The 20,073-nt window shown below is 46.8% G+C and overlaps 1 protein-coding gene across 1 annotated transcript in view; it reads left to right on the top strand.

Annotated features, from left to right (window-relative positions):
* LOC307209943 (uncharacterized protein) overlaps positions 1-20,073 on the top strand; it is a 501,253-nt gene that overhangs the window by 190,632 nt on the left and 290,548 nt on the right. The window lies entirely within an intron of this gene.

Genomic DNA, 20,073 nt, shown 5'->3' on the forward strand with positions numbered 1-20,073 from the left:
ATCCAAAAGGAATTAGATGTGCCCCCTTCTAGTAAGGGGAGGGGAAAGCTGGCTACCTGAATTCAGCAGCCAGCCCTTTCCACACCAAATATGGGCTATTACAGAAGTCATCCAAACAAGCTCATAGAGACTTTCATGGCCTTCGAACAAACAGGTCATACTCAGAGCTTCCTGGGTCAGACCTTGTAGCACCTGGTCCACCATGTTTTCTTCCCAGTCTCTAGATTACCTCCACCCTGGGGAGCCACAGAGATGTGGCTATGAGCTGCTACCTTTTACCCCTCAGTAGACCTGCATGATTGCCCTCAATGGAGGGCTGTCCGTTAGGGAAAATAGGACTCTGCCCCACCAAGCTTAGCCTGCTCTCAGCCAGCCCCCAGCTGTCTGTCCTCTTACTTGCAACCAGTTCAAGGGGTTGGAGGGATTGCCTTCCTTCTCCTTGGACTCAACATTCCCTGTGTAGAACTCGGGAGCAGGGAGGAGCAGGAGGGCAAAACTAGAATGAATTGGCTCTGCCTATCTTTGACTCTAGGGATGCAGGTGGCGCTGTGGGTTAAACCACAGAGCCTAGGACTTGCTGATCAGAAGGTCAGCGGTTCGAATCCCCACGACGGGGTGAGCTCCCGTTGCTCAGTCCCTGCTCCTGCCAACCTAGCAGTTTGAAAGCACGTCAAAGTGCAAGTAGATAAATAGGTACCGTTCCGGCGGGAAGGTAAACGGCGTTTCCGTGCGCTGCTCTGGTTTGCCAGAAGTGGCTTAGTCATGCTGGCCACATGACCCGGAAGCTGTGCGCTGGCTCCCTTGGCCAATAAAGCGAGATGAGCGCCGCAACCCCAGAGTCGGCCACGACTGGACCTAATGGTCCTTTACCTTATCCTTGACTCTGGCTCCACATTGTTGGTCTCCATTTTGTGTAGAGCAAAATAAACACCAGGAGGCTTAGTTTGGTCAGAACTGAGTATCTACTTCCAGAGTCAATGCTAAATACATTACTTCTGGTAAATGAGCCACCGTAACTTCTAGAGGTCAAATTTGTGTCCCGGGCTTTTTAGACTCATCTACCCATGGTCTGAAACCAAAGGGGCGTATTGGTAGCCTAATGTGAAATATATCAGCATTATTTTCAGCTCACCTGCCCCTCTGTGCGTGTGAGGCTGAGCTCGGTTCCTAGTGATTTAACACAGAGCTGCAGCAGCCTGAATTAAGGAGCTGAAGTTGATGCAACCGCATCAGAGAATAAGCTTTGAGCTATACCCCATGACTCACCTGCATGGCCAGGAAATGACCCCTCACACAAAAATGCTCTCCTTGCAAAAGCTTTGCCCAGGCCCCAGGCCCAAGATGCTCTGTATCCACTTTCACAATGTTATTATTTAGTTTTCCTTCCATGGCCTTGACAATATCATAAAGGCAAACGTTCCACCTTCCATCAAGTCTGCTCCTTCCTTCCTTCCTGCCTGCCTTCCTGCCTCCCGCTCTCCCCCCCCCTCTCTCTCTTGGCCAGTTCTCAGGCCTGTATTCCCAGGGCATCCTATCTCTTGCCTGCTCTTAGCTCCCTGTCAGCCCATCTATGCTGAGGCAACAGGAAACCGATGACAAGAGCCACAGTGAACTCTGAAATTAGTTCAGTGATTGCCTGCAGCTGACATTTGCATTTGTCAGGCTGGTTCCATGCAGGGCTGCAATGGCTCACAGCTGCAGGGCAGTCTCTAAAGCGAGGAGCCCAGCACTGGACCACTCCTACAAGCAGGAGTAAAAGAGTAAAAGGTAAAGGACCCCTGGATGGTTAGGTCCAGTCAAAGGCAGTTGCGGTGCTCATCTTGCTTCAGGCTGAGGGAGCTGGTGTTTGTCCACAGACGGCTTTCCAGGTCATGTGGGCAGTGTGACTAAACCACTTCTGGCACAACAGGACACCATGGTGGAAACCAGAGCACATGGAAACACTGTTTACCTTCCCTGCCACAGAGGTACCTATTTATTTACTTGCACTGGTATGCTTGCAAACTGCTAGGTTGGCAGAAGCTGGGACAGAGCAATGGGAGCTCACCCTGTCATGTGGATTCGACCCACCGACATTCCGACTAGCAAGCCCAAGAGGCTCAGTGGTTTAGACCACAGTGCCACCCGTGTCCTGCAAGCAGGAGTGACTGCAGGTAAACATGTGGAAACCTGACCAATCCCACCTGCAGCCCTGGAGTGCAGGCTGCTACAAAAGAAAAAAATCACACATATACACACACATTACATGTATAGAGGGCAAGTGGACTGGAAAGTAGGCTCAACTGAAGGGCATAGTGCAGCTGTGCCACCTGCAAACTCACCGCCACTCCTTATCCATCCACCCCAGCATCTGCTCTGCTGCCTGAGGTGGCAGCCTCCTCACTCTGTCTAATGGTAGGGATGGCCTTGTACACTGTCTGCTGCCTGCCCACCTCTCTTTTATCTTCCTTGTCTCTCACCTCAGGCAATCCACATTATTTATTTATATTCATGCCACAAATATTCCTCATAATTCATGTCTGTGGCAGGATGCTGGAAAGCTGTTAAAGGCTTGGGAACATCTGTTTGGGAAAGAGCTAGTAGCTATCCATCTGAGAGCATTTGTCTGCCTGCGTGTGCCTGCACATTTCTGTTCTTAAATGTCATTGTGCATGCATATGCAAGTGTAGTTTGTATGTGTTTCTTCTCTGGCAGTGACTCCTGACCGACATTGCACAGGCAAGGTGGTTTCATCACAGCAAGTTCTCCATCATGTGTCCTGGAGCGAGCACTAATATTTGATGGTTCTGGAATGTGGGATGTGGACCACAGAGAAAGCAACCCACTACTGCCTCCCATTGAAGAAGACTGGGATTCTAAAATAAGCAGAGGAGCAAGGAAGGTTAGGCAATGCTAGCCTCTAGGGATACACACCAGCTTCCTTGAGGAAGTTTTAAGAGCTACACTATTTAAGTTTTGGGGTCCGAATTCCCCACACTGGGCAATTATGTTTGCCATTCAAATAAAGGCATAAACCTCAGTTTGAAGAGGAGGGGGAATGAACTAGATTTTTGTTCTCCCTGGGTCACAGGGTTGCCCTAATTTCCCCTAACAGACACGTTTTTTGCAAAGCGATTCTTGCAGTAGAAAATATAATCTTGCAACAGAGCTACCAGAATCATCAAAAGTGGGACTCTGGTTGGCAGAGAGGACTCCTCTTTTCCTTCGCAGAAATGCATACATGGAAATATGAGATACCGAGAGAAACCAACATTCTCCCATCCTGACACAGCAGGGCTGGTACCAACCCCACAGCTGTTTTCAATGAACCTTGTAGTTCCAAGCAGCTTGCTGAGGGCTGTTGGTCGCATGTCAAATGTTTTCAAGGGGTACCTCCTTGGCATTGGACATTACAAAAGTGTCAGCCTAAATCTTGCATCTGTGAGTAGGTTCATCTGAACTGAGGTGCTGAAGGCTCTCCACTTGTACTAGGATATAGGAGAATTTTTGTTGATCTGTTGAAGGCAATATTCCTCTATTTTGAATACTTTGGTGTGTGTGAATGTGCACATTCAGATTATACACAAGCACACTTTAACTTAGATGTGTAGCACACTGCTGGGAGTCCCTTCGTAGCTGGTGCCTTGCTGATGCATTCCACACAGGAGATTTCTGGCCAGGGGGTCTCTATCAGCCTGCAGTGACAATGTCAGGCTAATTGGATCTCAAGACTTCTGCAAACAACTACATACCAGGTGACATTTACCTAACACGTGACCCGGAAGTGTCTCCGGACAGTGCTGGCCCCTGGCCTCTTAAGTGAGATGGGCGCACAACCCCAGAGTCTGTCAAGACTGGCCCGTACGGGCAGGGGTACCTTTACCTTTACCTTTAATTGATATATGAGCAATTTGTCACAGTAGCCTTTGAAGTTGCCAAGTGGATCCCCTGCAAGTGCAGCCACTTCCTACTCAACCGAAACAAGGTTTGTGTGTTAACCAGAGAGCTTTAATCATATTGGCTCGCTACCGCTGTTTGGAGGGAATTACAAAGCTAGGCATTTTCTCAAAGACTTTCCAATCCCCACTGCTCCCTTAAGAATTGCTTTGATATTTCATTAGCTGCTGGAAACACGTTCTGCAAAAGGAGCTGAAATTTTAGCTGTTAAGGGGATCACGTGGACTGCAAAACCTGAGCTTTCCTTCCTCCGAGTTATTTCTAGATCTAGTGCCTCTCAGTGAAACTGCTGTTGGGCTGGTGTTCCTACTCCACCTCAGGCATTTTTTGGCTTTCTGAATTCTGTAGATGTTTGGAAGATTTATTTGGAAGGCAAGGAAGTGAGAAATTGGGGGGTGGGGTGTATAGAGAGAAGGAGGGAGGGAGGGAGGGAGGGAGAGAATGAGGAGGAGGAGGGAGATGGGGAGGGAGAACTGTATAGCCTTGAAAGCCTTGCCCCTTGATTGCATACCAGACTTTCTGTGTGTTTTTAAAAAATATATTCATTATGCTACCTACTCCTTGTACACAGCCTGGGGAAAGAATGAAGGTGCTGTATTTCTTGTGGAGAGATGAGATTTGCACCACTGTACTCCACACGAGACCTGCCACAGCTTCCCAAGTGCAAATGTCAGGACTGAATGGATGGGCAAGGTTTGCAACCAAGGAATTCATCTACGTCCATCTCTTCTGCTGGCCAGCTTCAAGGTGCCAGACGACCATGCACGTCACAATACCTTATCTACCCCTGTGCAGCTTCTTGCCTTGCCAGCCATGTTGGCTCTGAACAAAGATAAAGGACAATGCAGTGATGTAGGCCACCCACAGTAGCAGCTTGAGAGAGAGACACAGCCTGCCTACATTTCCCTTGTATCACAGAAACCCAGCTGCAGCAGTTGAGGCTAAGATAAGGTGCAGATGCCATTAGGAAACCAATAAATCTGGGACCATGAATCCACCTGAGGATTAGAACAACCCAAGTTTCCAAACACTGTTAGGTGGAGACACTTTTATTGCCTTAGGTCACTAACAGTGACCGGAAGCTAGGCTTGTTATAAAACCAGATGCTTTCTCAGCCTCGTTCTTTCTCTGCAGGGATTTATTAAAAGAAACTCTTGCTTTTATTGTGGGTCAGATAAGGGTTTATTTAAAGGTACTGCCTACCAAAGGGGTCAGGTATTTGAGCAGCTTCAGTTTCCCACTGGACAATGTTCATACATTCATTGTATAATGTATTTAGACTCTTAGTGTCTTTACTGGGGACTAAAAGACGCCTGCTTCTTGGGAGAAAAGCAATGACAAACCTAGACAGCATCTTTAAAAAGCAGAGACATCACTTTGTCGACAAAGGTCCATATAGTTAAAGCTATGGTTTTCCCAGTAGTGATGTATGGAAGTGAGGGCTGGACCATAAAAAAGGCTGATCGCTGAAGAATTGATGCTTTTGAATTATGGTGCTGGAGGAGACTCTTGAGAGTCCCATGGATGATCAAACCTATCCATTCTTAGGGAAATCAGCCCTGAGTGCTCACTGGAAGGACAGATCCTGAAGCTGAGGCTCCAATACTTTGGCCACTTCATGAGAAGAGAAGACTCCCTGGAAAAGACCCTGATGTTGGGAAAGATTGAGGGCACAAGGAGAAGGGGATGACAGAAGACGAGATGGTTGGACAGTGTTCTCGAAGCTACCAGCATGAGTTTGACCAAACTATGGGAGGCAGTGGAAGACAGGAGTGCCTGGAGTGCTCTGGTCCATGGGGTCACGAAGAGTCAGACACAACTAAATGACTAAACAACAACAACAACAACAACAACAACAACAACAACAACAACGCCTCACTGAGTAGCAGAGAAAGCTATTTCCAAAATGCCAGTGCTTAGCGATAAACAAAAAAAAAAAAAAAACCTAGTTTAATTCAGTGACAAAATTACAACTGCACATAATGAATCAGGAAGGTCTTTCTTCTGGTGGTTCTTGCTCAACCTGTACTGGTTCATTTTTTTCTTTCAGAAGAACAGGAATGGGAAACCTAAGGCTCTTGAGATGTTGGAGTACAACTGTCACCACCACTTACTATTCACCATGCTGATTGGAGATGTTGTGCGGCAACATTTGAAGGCCACAGTTTCCACATCCCTGCAGGAGAAGACTTTGATAGCCAATGTTCTCATTATGGCTGCCATGTGGGGAACACTTTTAAGTCATCCCACATTGTGTGTGGTTTTGTGCAGTGGCTAAGTTACCTTAGTATATGATGAACTGGGGTTCATGAAAAAGCATCCATTCATGAAAAGGCCATATATTATCACCTTCAAGAAAAGTCTAACATCTCCACAGGGAAGCTGGAAGGCATAACGTGTCCCCTTGGAGCACCCAACATTTCACATGAAAGTTACTTCTTGAAAACTGTGGAAGGCAAGAGGTTGTGGTGCCCTTCAAATCAGGGGTGACTAAACTATGACCTTGCAGATGTTACTGGATTCCAAATTCCATCAACTTCAGTCAGCATGGCCAATGGTCAAGGATGATAGGAGCTGTACTCCAACAACATCTGGAGAGTCACAGGGTAGACACCCCTGCTTTACATGTGACCCAACCTCTTTGGCAGAGGCCAATCATGCAGGCCCCAATTATAGACCTGGCGCCTCGCTGGGGAGTTCAGTACATGCTGGCCAGTACAGTAGCCAAGACCCACACAGTTAGCTCACTTAGTTGGAACTTTTCACCAACACCCAAGCTATATTCATGCAAAAGTTGAGCCTATCTGGTCTGGGGGACATTTAAAATGACCATGTCATTTATATAACCATGAAAAGCATTTAATCATTTTTATATTCGAATCATCTTTTTTCAAGAAAGGAAAAATTGGAAAAATTTGTTCCTTAGCCCCTCCAGTAATGTTAAATCCAGAAAAGCTGGGTTATTTCAGGCTTTAGGAGACAGGTATGCCTGAGCACCAGTTGGAATGCAGATCCTGTGTAAAAGGTCCAGCCTATGTTCTGAGAGTGAATTCTGTCTGGCCCTTAAGAATGTGGAAGCTTCCTAATGTAAGTTTTCTGTGTGACTGCCTGCCTGCCCCTCAAAATAAAGAAAGTGGGACATCTTGGCTTCTTCATGCCATGGACAATCGAAGTCAGGAGAGGCAGGGGGAACAGCTCTTCTCATTCTTCATCAACCTGGTGCCACACTCCAGATGATTTGGACTACAACTTCCATCAGACTCAGACAACAGAGCTATGCTGGCTGAGGCTGTTGGGAGTTTTGATCCAAAGGATCTGGAGGGCACCAGGTTGGCAAAGGCTGCTTTAAGCACACTTATTTCCCTCAGCCACAAAATATTTGCTGAACAAAATGAGGTGTACCAGAAAGCCTCCCTGTCTTAAGAGTTTCACGAACGAAACCTAGGAAAAACCACACACTACATTGCCCTACCTATTAGGTAACTCTCTTCTTTTCTGCCCAATTATTTCCCATATATCCCCTGCTCCTACCAGCCTGCACAGTCTTTAATGTATTTCAGCTTTTATCCCTGCAAGGTGAGCCAAGGCTGCTATTTCCAGCTCTCCTGGAAAATGTGGAATTATTGCCTACAGCCAGGAAAGCAGCTGTTGCCTGTTTATCAAGATAGCAGCAAATGAGCCACATATTGATTTGCAGACAGGGTTGTTTTCTTGAAAACATTTGCCCCATTAGAAACATGTAGGAACTTCTTCGCTGACCCCTAAGCAATCACACAACTCTTTCCTAGAGTGTTTGCCCAGTGCTAGCAGAGCAGCTGTAGTAAATGTATCGACAACAGGCAAGTGATTTGGTATTGCATCCTATTAGGGTTATTGGGCTGTAACTCAAAGATCCTCATTTTCCCTATACACTTGTTGGGCAGCTTCCATCTGTTCTAGTTCGCCTCTCCCTTTGTCTGCACTATCCTATCTGTGTCAGACTGTCTATCAAGTCAGGGCAGTTGTTACATATAGAAAAGCATTTTGGTTTCCTACAATGATGGAATGGCTTCCCTTGGGAAAATGCCAGCGTCTGATAATAGTTTGGCAGTGCTGCTAAGATCTTCTACATCAGGGATGCGGTCCTTCAGATGTTGCTAGACTACAGCTCCCATCATCCCTGACTATTGGCCATGCTTGCTGGAGCTAATGGACGTTGCAAGTCCAACATCATCCATATGGTCACAGATTCACCATCTCTGTTCAATTTGAACTGGTGGTGGTGGTTGGCATTAAATTGAGGAAAATATGACTGTTGAATCATTTTGCTTCATTTGTTATTTAATTAGATTTTAATAATTTTTTTATTAAACAAGGACAAGGCAGGCTACAATATTTAAAGGAAGAGCTGGCCTTGCCCTCAACACTGGCACCTTCCCACCCTATCTCAGATTACCAGCTACAGGCTGTTTTGTGCTGCACAGAATTCCTATGAAGTCAATCTTGCCAGTTTTTCTATTCTCCCCTGGGCCGGGCCAGTGCAGACTCTTCCATCACACTAATGGCACCTCTCATAATTAACTCATTCACTATTAATTTGGATGTCAAAAGACATGCGTCACATTTGCCTTTAATTAATATGCCCTTAAAATAAAACTATGGGGCTTCGCCGGCAAACTTGAAAGGGAGACACTGCCCTACAGAGAACTTGGCTGGCATCAAGCCGCAAGAATAATGTGAGCACATGTTTTCTTTCCAGGGGCTCTGATGATATATAAAAAGGGAGAAAAGGTTAGAACAATGAAGGAATGACACTGGTCCCCAGGTGCTCATTGTAGTCCCTGCCACCCCATTACATTTTTTACAGGCAGGCATCAAACATAGTCAAGACCATCAACGGTGCAACACACACAGGACAGTGGGGAGCAGCTTTATGAAGGCTGTCCCATGAATCGGTCTGGTAAGCTCTTACCCACTTGCTAGAGCTGTGTTGAAAACAGACATGCAATGTGATAGCTAGGGTACATCAAAGAGAGATAGAGAGAGAAAACATGAGTATGCCGTAACTCCAACAGCTGAATTTATGGTTGCTGTCCAAGGAAAGACACATCCCACCAGGTAACTGCATTTTCCAAAAATTGGATGGTTGCCAGAAACATACAGTTTTGCAGCCAGATGAGCTGCTCCTTCAGGGATAAGTTGGGAAAGCGAATGAGAATCTGCCCCAGTCTTAGAGTGACCAGAAGCAAAAGAGGCCAGGGTTCCTGCACTTTATGAACTTGCACAAAAGGAATAATTCCGGAAGGTGCCAATTTACTCAGCCCAGCAGATGTAGTCCAAAACCATGGGAGGGCACCACACTGATAACCCCCATCATCCCTGACCATTAGCCATCCTGGGTGGGGCTGGTGGGGGTTGTAATCCTCAACATCTGACGGGCACCACAATGACTATTCCTGCTTGACTAAGAACTCAGCTTCCAGTTGACCAGGAGATCCTAGGTGGCAGGACATTTAACATTTGAAAAAAAACCACTGTAACCTGGGGTTACAGACACTTCAGGTTACAGACTCCGCTAACCCAGAAATAGTACCTCGGGTTAAGAACTTTGCTTCAGGATGAGAACAGAAATTGTGCGGTAGCGGCGCAGTGGCAGCGGGAGGCCCTATTAGCTAAAGTGGTACCTCAGGTTAAGAACAGTTTCAGGTTAAGAACAGACCTCCAGAACAAATTAAGTTCTTAACCTGAGGTACCACTGTACAAGCTTCTTTGAGCCTATGGGTTGGAACAGTATAAAAAATAAATGTTCTTCATTGAATAGTCAATCCGACCGAGGATTAATGCAGATCAATTGCATTGGCAAAAGTCATCCCTCTAGTCTCCATCACTCAAAAACCCACGATAGTTCACAAGACTGGGCTACTGAATGAGGAATCTGAATGGATTTTCCCAGTACGTGGCAAGTTCTAAACTGGATATTGTGGATTCTCTCCAGGCCTTCTACAAGCATACCTTACGCATATACCAGCACAGAGGCCCAGACAGAGTGCTCCCAAACTGGAAGTGTGGTTATAACTCAAGAAAAAGCCAAGTCATTCTGTTTCCATATGTAGTCCAACAGCAGTGTGGGGTTAACTATCCTCTTCCAGTAGTTGGTACTTGTAACATGCTAAGAAATTTGGAGGTTTGTGCCATAGCATAAAGAGTAGACAGGGGCAACCAAGACCCGTTAATGGGAGATAAGGTGATAATTTTCGATGGAGAACACTTCCACCAGTGGAGGATCTTGGGGTCTCAAATTTCAGCGGTGTCCTGTGCAATGCCAAAATTTGGCACACACACCAGCTGTACCTTCCATTCTACATCACAGTTGCAGCTCCCCCTGTGGTGCCCCTGAAGCTCTCTGCACACAGTGCGACTGAACTGATCATATTTCCCTAAATCCACCTCTGCTTCCATCCACACTAATTGATATCAGTTGCATGAGCAAACTCAGAAGAAGCAGCCATAAGGCAGCAACTGGCTCACAAAGATCAGAGAAAGCCAGAATCTGACTTTCCCCAGGCACTGCTGCCACCAACCAACTGCGCAGGAATCCAATTAAAGCCCTGGCATCTGAGCCTTATTTGCATTTGGACTGAAACATAAGCGAAAGGAAAGTGCAGGCTATTTGGCCAGTGGTGGTGCCTACTTGTCCATAAAAATATGGGCAGCAAAGGAGGCTTCCAAGCCAGTTCTTTGCTCTTGCCTGCAGGTCATCGTGGTCCACTGTCCTCCATCTCCAGTGATGTGGCATTTAAATAGTATGGGGTAAGCTTTAGCAGTGCTATCTGAACAACGGGCCTGACATTCTAAAATTAAGGACATCATTATGTTCTGTGGAGTTACGACGCTATGGAACATGGGCACCGTTGAAAGCAAGGAGGCAAAGACGTTAATTCCATCTCCCATGGATTTCCCCAAAGTACCATAAGAAATTTAGAGCTGTCGCTTGCTAGATTAGAACCGACAGAGCTAGTGGTTTAGAAAGAGCAGGCAATCTTGTTGCCTACCCATGCAAAGCAGGACGGGCTTCTCCCTCCAAAAGCAGATTTCTTATTTGATTGCCCAAACCTCACACCTCTGCTGTCCCCAAATACCATTGCTTTACTCACTTAGAACGGCTGCGACAAGGAACAGCATGTTTACAACTTACTGAGCCATGGAACCAAAGCCCTGTTGCTTGGGCATCACGAGTCACCCCTGAAAGCTGAGCTGCAACCCTCCGTCATTTAATTCTCTATTGCTACATAATCATCTGATAGTGATTCATTATTAACAAAAGCAAAACAAAATGTTCAGAGTTGAAGGTCAACATATTTCATAAAGCTGCATAACAACAAGCTTCATTCAAAGCTTGCCTTTACTCTGAAAATGTCGCAGTCATAGTTCGTGGAGATGTTTATCAGAAACTGGAGCACCTAGGTAGATGCTGTTGAGAATTTGCTTGTTGGAGCAACGTCCCTGTGAGAAAAGGGCCTCAAATGTTTGCTTTTTTGTAGTTTAGACAGGTGGGGAAAGGGCTTTAAGGTATGTACCTTTGTGAATGGTGAAGAGCATAACCTCCAACATGTTGAAGGAAAATCAGGACACACATCTTTCACCTGAGAGCACAGCCCTAAAAAACACACACCTTTGGAGGCCATGCTTTCATGGGAGCCAAAACAGGCCATCTAATCACATACTCTCCAACATTTCTCTGATGAAAATAGGGACGTCCCATTCCATAAATGTTAATTTTACTATTTATACCCATCTTTACTGGGTTGCCCCAGCCACTCTGGGTGGCTTCCAGTATATATTAAAACATACAGCTGGCTGTGAATTACAAGAAAACTAAAGTCATTGTGTTTTCAAGAAACTATAGGGCCCATAGATGGTATATGGACAATGTTGATAGAACAAGTTAAAGCCTTTAAATACCTCGGCCTTATTTTTCAGTCAACAGGGTCATGGGGAGCACATCAGAAATATCCAAAGGAAAAAGCGTCTCAAAGCACCAAAATTCTAACACACTTTTTCCATACAAAAGGTGGCAATCACACACCATCAACCCTTGAAGTGTTTAAAGCTAAACCCCTAGCACAGTTATTATATGGGGCTCAGATTTGGACAGGCACTCACCTTGGATCTACAGAAGCTGTTCAATCTTCTGTAGGCAATTTTTTCCTGTTCCATCCTGTGTTCCAAAATGCTTCATTGCTCGTGGAGGCTAATCTCCCCTCTGTTGAATTATAGATTTGGTGTAGGACATTTAATTATTGGCTTCACCTAAATTTAAACCCCACTGGTCTACTACCCTTAGTATTGCAAGATTGCCATGAGCACTCTTGGACTAAAATTGTCAACCAAAAGCTTTACTTTTCTGATTTATCACCACAAACAGTTATTAACACTGGGCTTCAGTATAGCAAATAATTAAATTAGACAGCGCTCCATATCCTCCCTGAATATTTTTGCCTGGCTGGAATGTGTCCTTGAATTCTGATAATGCCTCTTGCTTGCCTCGACAGAGGATTGAGGGGTGATTGTGTGTATGTGCAAAGCTAGTCTACTCTAAAAGGGTAAATTCTGCATTCTTTGCTCTGCCTACTTTTGCCCTTGATCCCACCCACAACTAGCACGTGGCGCTCAGAAGATTGTCCAGGAGGAAATTTTGCTTTTGTGCCTAAAAAAAATATCCCAATCCTGTTCTATTTCCCTCTCTACAGCAAAACACAGAACCCTCTAATAACTAATAACATTTATTGGCAGCTGGTTCATGAGAGAAAATCTTTGCTCTCTCATGCACACACACATATATAAAACCATAAGATTATGAGCTGAGCAGAAAAACAGTAGTCTGGCCTACTTGTGTGTCTTTTAACAGTTGCTTGATTTGTAGAAATCAGGAGGGGAAGCTTTACATGCCACCGTGATAATATCACCACCTGCTAATGTCTGTACAGCAGGTGTTCAAGGCATCGCTAAAGCTGCTGGCTGAAAATCTGGAAACACTTGATTTGATCTGGTGGCCATTAGCTGCAGGCTGGTCTACACATGCAGAAGAACGAGGCTGTAGAATGGACTGTGCCCCTTCAGACTGCTGCCATTTTTGAATATATTCCTATGTTTGTGGAGGAAAAGGCCATCAGTGGCTGGCTAACAGCTATGCCCTGCCTCTGCAGTTGGAGCCAGTATGTCACAGTCCGAGCTGAGAATGTTGGGACCGGGGACAAGATGGCAGGGTGGGAGCAGGAACGAGAGTCCAGAAGCCAGAAGTCAGGACGCCAAGAGTCTGAGGGTAAGAGAGCCAGGAGTCAAGAAACCAAGGGTCTGAAGGTCAGGAAGCATGGAGTCAAGAAGTCGAGGGTCCAAAGATCAAGAAGTCAAGGGTCTGGGGATCGAGAAGCAAGGAGTCACGAAGTCAAGGGTTCGAGGATTAAGAAGCAAGGAGTCACAAAATCAAGGGTCTGAGGATCAAGAATCAAAAAGCAAGGAGTCAAGGAGCCAAAGGCAGGAAACGTGTTCCTGTGGCAAAGAGCCGAAGGGAAATGCTGACCTTATATCCCTTCCCAGCTCTTGCCACCAGGTGCTGTGAGTTACCAATCGGCCTCACCTGTGCAGCCATGCCTTGCCTCCTCAGAACAAACTTAGGAAGGCCCCAGTCCTGCTGGTCACAGGGCCTGGCTCCTGTACGCACTCCTGACACAGTGATGCTTTGGGATACCAGTTCTTGGAAGCTTAAGGAAGAGGAGAGTGCTCTTGTGGCGTTTCCAAAGGGATCTGGTTGGCTACTGAGAGAACAGAAAGCAGGACTAGATAAGCCATTGGCCTGGTCCAGGAGGCTTTTCTTATGTTGTCGTCTGAGCCATCCCTCCCATGACGTGGGGTTGAGAACCTGCCTCAGGCGGTGGAAGTGCAAGGGGCGCCGCCGGCTCCACTGCCCCACCACTTCCACCGCAGTGAGGGAGGTGTTTCGGCGTGTGGCAATTCCACTCATCTTCCCTGTCCCTGGCTCCCGCCGAACCGTCATGTTCAGTGAGAGAGCTAGGGTGTTCCTGCACACCTCGTTGCTGCTCAGCTCCCTACCTGCCTCAGGAAGAAGCTGAACAGCAAGGCTTTCAGGAGTACCGAATTTGGTGAGAGCTGGGATGCAGTGGTGGTGGTGGTGGCAGTAGCAGGGGAGGTAGCAGCAATTCCTGTTTCGCCTCAGGTGGCAAAACGGGGTGGGCTGCCCCTGGTGCTGGTGGTTTTAAACCTCCTGTAGATAAAGAACTACCAAACATTCCTTGCTTTTTGCAGGGAGCTTTATACGTTGTGACAGATTGCATATGAGACTGCAAGCTACTGCTTGGAAACCCTCTTCTTCGCAATTTTTATATGTGCAGAAGCCTTGTCCTCTTCCCTGTTATGGCCGTGATACTCCTGTTTTGTGTTTCACCCAAAGCACCCACTGCTGAACTCAAAGCACTGGCTCAGATGCAGCAAATGAAAGGGAGGTTATTGATTGGCTGTTTTAATTTTTGATTATTTGCTGTTTTTACCCTGAATTTTATTCTGTGAACCACCCTGAGATCTTATTATGAAGGGCGGTATATAAATCTAATGAATAAAATAAATGTACAGAGCTCCAGGAAAAGAGCATGGCTGTGTTGTGGTCTTCTGGGATGCGGGGAGGCAGAACAGCAATTCCCTTTGCCTAACAGGATAATCTTTCCCCCTCTAGTAGAGCCCTTGTGCCTTTAAATAGCTGCATGATAGGCAGAAAGTTAGCAGATGGAGCTTGTCTTGGATGTAGCAAGCTGAGCCCAGAGCATTACTGCATCCAACTCAGTATTGTCTTCCACGGGTAGCCACCATGGACTCATGGATGTTTTTGGACTCGGCCCCAGCCAACATGACCGATGGTCAACACTGATGGGAACTGCAGTCCAGCAACATATGGAGGGTGCCATATTGGCTACCCCATAGTGGCTGGCAGTAGCTCTCTGCAGTTTCAAGCTGGGGTGTCTCCCTACTTGGATATGCCAGGATTGAATCTGGATACTTCTGCATGCAAAACAGATGCTGCAGAGGACCCATGGTTCTGCTGCCATTGAGATATAGTGATGGGAATAACCACCATCTATTGAGTTTTTGCCCATCACTAAGCTCAGTTTCCTGTCATTTCTGTTGCCTTCCTTGGGTCAAATTTTAAACTGCAAGATCCTCAGGGCAGGGACTTGCCCTTTTATCATCATATGCACCGACAGTGCCGTATTGCTGTTGCAAAAGAAATATTAATGCTAATAAAAGCCAAAGGGGCACTGCTAACCAAAAACCAAGACTGCAAATGATAGTGCCTGAAATTAGTTCACGACTTGGTTCTGCAAATTTTGGGCTGGGTTATCCATGCTTGAGAGGTCCTCTTTGCACAGCCAACCTTGTAATCAAGAGCATGATGCTACCCAGATGCTTGGGAGCCTCTCTCCTCCCACCCAGTGGAAGCTTAAATGTCATTCTTCACTTTAATTACCAGTTTTCCAGCTGAAGGAGGATGCACGCTCCACGCAGCTGTGGTTCAGGAAGGCCACATGGGCACCTCATGAATATGCTGGTGAAGAGGGCAGCACAAGGAGGCAGCCTGCTCCAAAATATGTAGCATGGATGGGAGGCAGAGTGGGGACAGGCCAGGTGGGTTTGACTCATGCCAGGAACAGGCTGTTGAGTCAAAGCGGGGAGGGGTTCCAAAGAGAGTGCCACTTGCCTCTTCTAGTGCCACCATTCAGGCAGATGGAGCTCTGGGCTCTCTCTCTCTCTCTCTCTCTCTCTCTCTCTCTCTCTCTCTCTGTGTGTGTGTGTGTGTGTGGAGAAGCCTGATTTATCTTCAGACCTGGCCAGAAACACATCTATTTAAGAGTTATTGCTCTCATTAAGAATACACTTTTTTAAAAAAGAGGAAGGAGAATGGCATCTAACAAAGCAAGATATTTTGTGCTTATAGAAAAACTAGTTAGTTTTTCCTTTAGAGCTCTGGGGCGGTTAGGGAGATAGGATGGTTTTCTGAGTTGGGATGGGACGTGCCAGAAATGGATGGTGTTTAGTTAGTCATGCTGGCCATATGACCCGGAAGCTGTATGCTGGCTCCCTCAGCCAGTAAAGTGAGATGAGCACCGTAACCCCAGAGTAGTCCACAACTGGACCTGACGGTCAGGGGTCCCTTTTCCTTTAGTTAGCCCCAAAATGGAACAGCGAAGCCCCAACGGAAGAAGAATGGCAAATTAAACTGATGGAATATGCGCAGCTCGCGGACCTAACGTATAGAATAAGAGAACAAGAAGAATATACGTATAAAGAAGATTGGAAAATGTTTACTGAATATATGGGGGAAATTGTGTACATTTGAAAACGTGGCCAGCATTAAGATAAATTGAACAGTGTAAATAAGTTTTGATGGATGTAATAATGGAATACTGAATGGCTTAGTTTATATAAAATATGCAAGGATTATATTACGCAAAATGAACCATGGAAAGAGATGAAGGGAAGTCATTGATATTGTAAGGTTGTTTGAATGAATATTCTAAAATGTAAAACAGAAAATTTAATAAAAATTATAGAAAGAAAGAAAGAAACGGACCCTGCCCTGCCCTGCAGGTGGTTCAGGCAGGGACCTGGCAAATGATCCCTCTTTACCATGCAATCCTAACAGTGTCTGCTCAAAAGCAAGGCCTACTGAACTCCCTGGGACTTACTCCAAAGTAAGTGGGTGTGGGTTGCAGCCTTAAGCACTTTTGTGTATTTAATGTAGGGGAAGAGAGCCTGCCAAATAGGTATGCAGAGGTGCACAAAAATCTCTCAGACACTGTTGGAGAGATAGGTTTACTGCTAACAATCACCGGGCATAATATAATAAAACTTGGCCAGGGATTGTATCCAGTGGATAGGAGTTTAAAGGGTCTCAGGGGTGGAGGAAAGTTCCAAACATGTGTCTTTCCACTAAGGCTGGCGATCCACGAATATTGAACGAGGTTTTCCTGTTTTTTGTTTCTAAACCAACTAGACAAAGACCAGGCTAATCCGCCATTGTGTCTGCAGGGTCAGGAATAGAAACCAAACAATGGGATTTATGTACTGAGAAGGTAGGTGTGCGTTTAACTCAGCTGAGTTAAACGTAGCTGCTTCATTGAAACGTATTTATTTGTGAGATTTATAGTCCACATTGCATTAAATATAATCGGGGGGGGGGGGAGAGATGATAAACTAAAAACACAATTAAAATCAACACAACCTTAAAACAGCAAATAGGAACAAGTCAACAGGTTTGGTGGGGGGCAGACAAGACCAGCTCCACCAATAAACAGTTTAACCAAAAGTCTGGGTGAAATTGGCACTGAAAATCCATCAGGGTGGCACCAGTTGAACTTGAGAGGGAAGGGTAATCCGTAACTGGGGCACTAGCACTAGGAACACCCTCACATGTGTTGCCACAAAGTGGATGTTTGGCAAATGTGGCAGTCAAGAGGACATCCACACAAGATGAAATCATGTGGGCAGATGCCTATGGGAACAAGGGCTCCGTCAAGAATCCTGGTCCAGGATGGGGAACCTGTGGTCCTCTCGATGTTGCTCGATGATGTCCCATAATTCTGCAGCCATTGGTTATGCTGGCTGGAGCTGATAGGAGTAACATTGGGTGGGTCACTGATTTTCCCATCCCTGTTCTAGGTCCCTGATCTGGCTTTATATGCCACAACAAACATCTTGAATGTGGTTTGCCTTTCATTCTACATCATTGTTGTGGCACTCAGTGTGGGCGAACCGGTCCCACTCCCCTAAATCTGCCTATGAAGGGCGATAGGAGGGTGCTCAGGGGTGGGTGGGCTGATGTGATGGAAGCTCCTGCCTGACTTCCTGGCAGGTGTGTTGTTGTTGCTGCTTATGAGGATGGAGAGTGGGAGGACATGGCAAGGTCAGCATGGGGTACAGACACGTGCCAGCTGAGCCAACCCAACGTTCCTGCTGGTGGGCTTCGCATCACGCCACCCTCCCCTGCCGCCTTGATCCTTCCTCCATAGAATCATAGAGTTGGAAGAGACCACAAGGGCCATCGAATCCAACCCCCTGCCAAGCAGGAAACACCATCAGAGCACTCCTGACATATGGTTGTCAAGCCTCTGCTTAAAGACCTCCAAAGAAGGAGACTCCACCACACTCCTTGGCAGCAAATTCCACTGTCGAACAGCTCTTACTGTCAGGAAGTTCTTCCTAATGTTTAGGTGGAATCTTCTTTCTTGTAGTTTGGATCCATTGCTCCGTGTCCGCTTCTCTGGAGCAGCAGAAAACAACCTTTCTCCCTCCTCTATGTGACATCCTTTTATATATTTGAACATGGCTATCATATCACCCCTTAACCTCCTCTTCTCCAGGCTAAACATGCCCAGCTCCCTTAGCCGTTCCTCATAAGGCATCGTCTCCAGATTCAACACACACTAATGAAATAACTAATGTGACAGAGGGAAGGTTTTGACTAAAAGTGGGCGGCAGAAGGGAGAATTCTGGAGACAGAAACCAGCTCTGGGGGAAAAAATGAACATTCTGTTGCTCTTCGTGGCAGGCAGGAGAGAACGGAGTAGGAAGGCACTTTCCCATTCTCCTGCTGCCGGTGCGGAGAGCAGGCAGAAAAAGAAAAAGGCATCTAGCTGACACTGTGCTGTGGGGTGGGTTCCCTCCTGTCTTGCCCAATATTCCAGAAGGTTCCCTTCCTGCGTCCTCAGAAGCCACAAAGGACTATGGGAGACAGTGGTCTCTCTCTGTGTGTGTCTTTTCCTATTGCTTTCCAGGTTGCATCAGCTGGGTCCATGATCCCCTTGCCATTCACTCACTGTTGCTCTTCAACACCTTGCTAATTTTGGGCTCTGTTCTCTAAGAAAACAGAGTAAGCAGGGTATCCCATTCTTTCCTCACACCCCTCTCTCTGTTTTCTTTCCTTCTGACAGCTTGCAGGCTTTCTTCCAAACGGCCCTGCTATATACCTGGGCAAGAGATCTTCCCGTTCCAAAGCAACCAACAGAACCCGAGTAGGTGAACAGGTGGAGCAGTGGAATGATGGATGGACCCATCTGGCGGGTGGCCTGGGGGCTCAGGCACTGCCACCTCAACAGCTGTGCACAGATGGCACCATCTCACTCAGCCAGAGTGAATTTGCTTTTGCAGGCAGAGCTCGCCAATGACACTTTCTGCAGATCCTTCCCTGTTACAAGATGCTTGGGTGGCAGAAGCTGCTTAACACCCCCTCTTCTCCAGCCCCTTGACTTCCACCCCAGCTATGAGTCACAGCTGAGCTCCCCATCCAGCTCACATCTGGGAGCTGAGACTGTGGCTGCTGCAAAAGGGAAATGCCAGCTGCAAGGACTCCCCCCCCCCCCTCGTCTGGCTCCTTGACAGCACTGGGCCATTGTGCCACTCACTAAGCAAAGAGCTAGCTCCCAGGGAAGGCTGGCGATGGCAAGGATATTTGCAAAGCTGTGTTGGGTACCCAGGCGGTCTCAGATGCTGTAAGGACCTGGATTGCCACTGGAGAAAGGGACTCAGGCCCAGATTCTGATGCCATCAGCATAAGCAGAGATGGCGGAGGAAAGCCAAGGTGTTGGAAGAGGAGGATGCTGCAGATTGGATTTAAGAGGAGAGAGGGCGATGGAGGAGGAGTTCGAATGGCACATCACGATAAATGGGAAAGAGGGAGAGAACCAAAGCTCAGGATAACAGATGGACTGTGGGATGGGATTGAGGAAAAGGGAGCCGAGAGTTGGGCTGTGCAGCTGGGGGTGAAGTGGGGGCTGCAGGTCAAAGCGAAGAGACGTGGGGCTTAATTCAACATGGACGGGAGGAGCTCAGGCCTTGCGTAACAGGTGGACTGTGGGATGGGATTGAAGGGCATTAGCAAACCTGAAGGGGGGGTGGGGGCAAGGAGGGAGAGAGCCGACAAATGCACTCATAGGTCAAGGCCAAGTGCCATTGTCAGAGTTGATCTGGAGTAGATCACAGGACCGAAATAAGCAGAGGATGAGACGAATGCTCATGCTGGCGTTTCTCCTGAGGCCTGTTGTTCCAGTTGCCACAAGAATAAATAGGTATACAATATACGTATTATTTCTA

The sequence above is a fragment of the Podarcis cretensis genome (genome assembly GCF_951804945.1).
Source record: "Podarcis cretensis genome assembly, chromosome: 2".
NCBI classification, from domain to species: Eukaryota; Metazoa; Chordata; class Lepidosauria; order Squamata; family Lacertidae; genus Podarcis; species Podarcis cretensis.